At 30.2% G+C, this 4,410-nt stretch overlaps 1 long non-coding RNA gene across 1 annotated transcript; it reads left to right on the top strand.

Annotated features, from left to right (window-relative positions):
• On the top strand, positions 1-911 carry LOC126693718 (uncharacterized). The gene is made up of 2 exons (XR_007645474.1): positions 1-161; positions 523-911. It is a non-coding gene; the product is annotated as an uncharacterized LOC126693718 (long non-coding RNA).
• Positions 912-4,410: the final 3,499 nt, after the last annotated feature.

The following is a 4,410-nucleotide window of genomic DNA, read 5'->3' as shown; positions in this document are numbered from 1 at the left end:
CTTCAGCTGTCCATAAATCAAAACGCGCATAGCGCGTTTTGTTATATTACCGTTGCATGAGTTGAAAGACCGAAATACCCACACGCCCCTCATCTCTGATCTCTGCTCTCCATTTCGCATTTGACGCCTCCATCTTCTTCTCTCTGCGTCGTTCACTGTTCGTAAGTCTCTCTACTCTGTGTCTTTTTTCTTTTTGTCTTCCTTTTCTTCTTCCGCTTCGTCTTCCTCTTCTTCTTCTTTCTTTCTTTCTTTCTGGTTCTTCCTCTCCGTAAGTCTTTCTGTAGTTTTGGATTGTGGTTTGTTTTATGGGTAATGATTTTTCTGTGTGTTCTTTGGGTTGATTTGTCATGGGTATGGGTTGTTTTGATTTGGACCGAACCGGGGTTGATTCTCATGGGTCTGATTTGGGTTTTTTTGGTTTTGATTTCTCTGTTCTTTGGTTGATTTCTCATGGATCTGGGTTTGATTTCTCTGTTCTTTGGTTGATTTCTCACTTTTGGTGTGTGGGTTTTGATTTCTCAGGTACCAAAAACACTGATCTGCTACCAAAAACCAGGTACCAACACTGATCTGATTTTTTTTTTTTTTTTACCGAGTGTGGGTTCCTTTACTTGTTTTGTTATTTGTTTTTGCTGATTGGAATATATAATGAAGTGTTAGTTTGATGAATATATAATGGGTATTGTTTTCGGATCTTGCTGATTGGAATATATACATGTTCTCATGAAGTGTTTTTGTTTATTTGTTTTGTTATAACAAAATTTCGGATCTTGCTATGAATGTGTATTAACTTGGAGATATTGTTATGCTTCACAGACTGGTTGTAACATTTTGTACTCTTCGAAGAACTGATGGGTTGTGCATTTTTAAATATGCTCTAAGTAAGGTTGCTGGTTATTGATATTTTGTCATTACGTTTTTGCTAAATTAAAATGCATTTTGTTTCTCAGTTTGGTGATGGTTGAGCTTGTTTGGTTTTCCGTAGCTGTTATTTATTTTAGCTGATGGACATTCAATTTGTTCATGATTGATGATGGTGGTATAGTTTGCTAACTTGGCATGCAAAGTTACTGCTAGTTTTTTACTGAACAACCTAGAAGAAAATTTTTGTTATACACTGATTAGCCAATAGGGAGCCCAAGAGTTGCTTCTTTGTGAATATAGGAAGTTGGTGTACCAATGCTTTTATTATGCACAGTTTCAAAAGGATTTTGCCTCAAAGGTGTAGAACACAATTGCATTACTTATGAGAGGAATTCTGGCAAGTGTTGCAGGGATATTTATGTGTTCTGGAAAATGTAAGAGAAAATTAATTATACATATTTTTCTTATCTTGACCTTTGAAGTACCTATAGATTATCTATGCAAGAACTTATGGCGCTGGTTTTGTCACAAATTTGTCATTATTTATGCAAGAACTTATGGCGCTGGCAGGTGTTTGCTAAATATCTCTGTTTTATTCCTTTTAATCCGTAGCTGTTATTTATTTTACTGAAACTGTTTGTGTGTTATTTCAAAAGTACTGTTTTTGTTTTCCCTATGAGATAATTTTATTTCTTATAGGTTTGGGTTTTACCTGCTTTGCTTTGTTTTTGTTTTTGGTTTTTTTTTTTTCACTTTATGGTTTGGAATTGTTAAAGATAATATGACAGGTTGGGTATTCTCAGAGCTCCTTCTCAGTTTCTGTTATAGTTTTTTTGCAGAAATTTGTTGTTCTCCTATTTTTGATTAATGGGTCTTTGAGTTTTTGATCTTGTTTTTTACTTTGGTGGGTGGAAATGATCTTGGGTATCAAATTCTTAACATCTCTGATCTGGTTGTGTTCTTGACTTGGTCCATCCAATATGTATACACATATATATGGTGTTGATAGGACTTGAGTTTCTGTTCTATAGTTTGTAGTAGTAGTTGAGTTTTGGGGTCCCTGGATAGATCTTAAAATGTTTAGCTTTTGATTTTAAATCATCAATAAAAGTGAAAATGGTCCATACTCCTAGGGTAGAACAAGCAAACGAGGCTTTAGGGAATATATATATAGGCCAGTGACTTCCCAATTTTAGGTCCATTCTCATAAGGACTATGCCAGCAACATCTAGCTTTGCCTAATGCTTGTCTTTATTGGCTTAGGGTCCAAATATGGCCCAATTTTCTTGGCTTTGGGAATATTCTTGGAGAAATTATTAGCCTGGTAGACTCCAAATATGAGGGATGGATCCTACTCAAGGATCTCAAACTCTCAATCACGTTTATTTTACTTGATGGGCTTGACAAATGTGATATTCCATTTTTTTTTTCTTTTGAGGTTTTAATTACATCAAATGGTAAAAAAAAGAACCTATTAAAAAAAAGAACCTATTAAACTTAGATTATTGATATGTATTTTATATGTTTTTACATTTTTATGTAGTACAATTTAAACTTAGATTATTAGTGTATATGTTATCATCATTTTACATTTTTATTTTGTGCTTCATGTTGATGGAAATTATTTAGATTTAATTAATATTATTATTATTATTGTTTAGTAAGTATATGAAATAGATGATTTATAATAAGTATGAAATAAACTCACATCCACAAAAAAAAAAAAAAAAAAAAACAAACAAAAGTTTGAAATATCTCTTATATATACATTGTCCTTTTTGGTCATTTATCCCTCAAAAAGCCACTTTTAACAGTTTTTACCAAACACTCAGCTTTTTCATTATGCACTTTTTAACAGCTTTTACCAAACACTCAGCTTTTTGAAACTCCACTTTTTCATTATGCACTTTTACAAAACTCCACTTTTTCATTATGCACTTTTTCAAAAAGCTGAACCAAACTCACCCTTAATATAACTTTAAAAAATATTACACCGACCAATAACATATTGTTGAATTCATATTTTGAAAATCCAACCGTTGGATCACATTTTCTATATTTTTTTAACATTAATGCTAATTTTCATGCCAATCGGATGTAATTTACCATTTGATCTTTAAACTCATATTTTATACGTTATTTTAAACTACAAAAACTTGAATTTAAACAGTTGATTAATGACATGACTATTAATTTTTGATTTCATTGAAATTTTGTAAGCATGAAAAATATATGAATATAATGTAATCTAACGGTAGATTTGTCAAACTTCACATGGAATAAAGAAATATAGGTTTGAGTTCAAGTTACACCTAATGTAACTCTAAAAAATATTACACCAACCAATAATTTATTGTCGAAATCATATTTTGAAAATCTAGCCGTTGGATCACATGTTCTATATGATCTTAACTTGCATGCCAATTTTCATGCCAATCGGATGTAGTTTACCTTTTGATATTTAAACTCGTCCTTTATGCGTTATTTTAAATTGCAAAAACTTAAATTTAAATAATTGATTAATGACATGACTATTAATCTTTAATCACCTTGAAATTTATTAAGTATAAAAAATATATGATGATAATGTAATCTAACGGTAAATTTGTCAAAATTCATATTAAATTAAGAAATATAGGGTTGGGTTCAAGTTACACTTAATGTAACTCTAAAAAATGTTATACCAATTAATAACTTATTATTGAATTCATATTTTGAAAATCCAACCGTTGGATCATATTTTTTATATGTCCTTAACATGCATGTCATTTTTCATGCCAATCGGATGTAATTTACCATTTGATCTTTAAACTCATATTTTATGCGTTATTTTAAACTACAAAAACTTGAATTTAAACAATTGATTGATGACATGACTATTAATCTTTGATCACCTTGAAATTTTGTAAGTATGAAAAATATATGAAGATAATGTAAACTAACGGAAGATTTGTCAAAATTCACATTGAATTAAGAAATATAGGGTTGGGTTCAAGTTACACTTGATGTAACTCTAAAAAATATTACACCAACCAATAACTTATTGTCGAATTCATATTTTGAAAATCCAACCATTGGATCACATTTTATACATGTTATTAACATGCATGTCATTTTTCGTGTCAATCAGATGTAATTTACCATTTGATCTTTAAACTCGTCTTTTATGTGTTATTTTAAATTACAAAAACTTGAATTTAAACAATTGATTAATGACATGGCTATTAATCTTTGATCACCTTGAAGTTTGGTAAGCATGAAAAATATATGAATATAATGTAATCTAATGGTAGATTTGTCAAAATTCACATCGAATTAAGAAATATAGCGTTGGGTTCAAGTTATACTTGATGTAACTCTAAAAAATATTACACCAACCAATAATTTATTGTTGAATTCAAATTTTGAAAATCCAACTATTGGATCACATTTTCAATATGTTCTTAACATGCATGCCAATTTCCATGCCAATCGAGTGTAATTTACCATTTGATCTTTCAACTCATCTTTTATGCGTTATTTTAAATTTAAAAAACTTGAATTTAA

Source organism: Quercus robur, chromosome 7 (assembly GCF_932294415.1).
Source record: "Quercus robur chromosome 7, dhQueRobu3.1, whole genome shotgun sequence".
Lineage (NCBI taxonomy): Eukaryota > Viridiplantae > Streptophyta > Magnoliopsida > Fagales > Fagaceae > Quercus > Quercus robur.
Note: the sequence above shows the minus strand (reverse complement) of the source record. Positions and strands in the feature narration are given on the sequence as shown.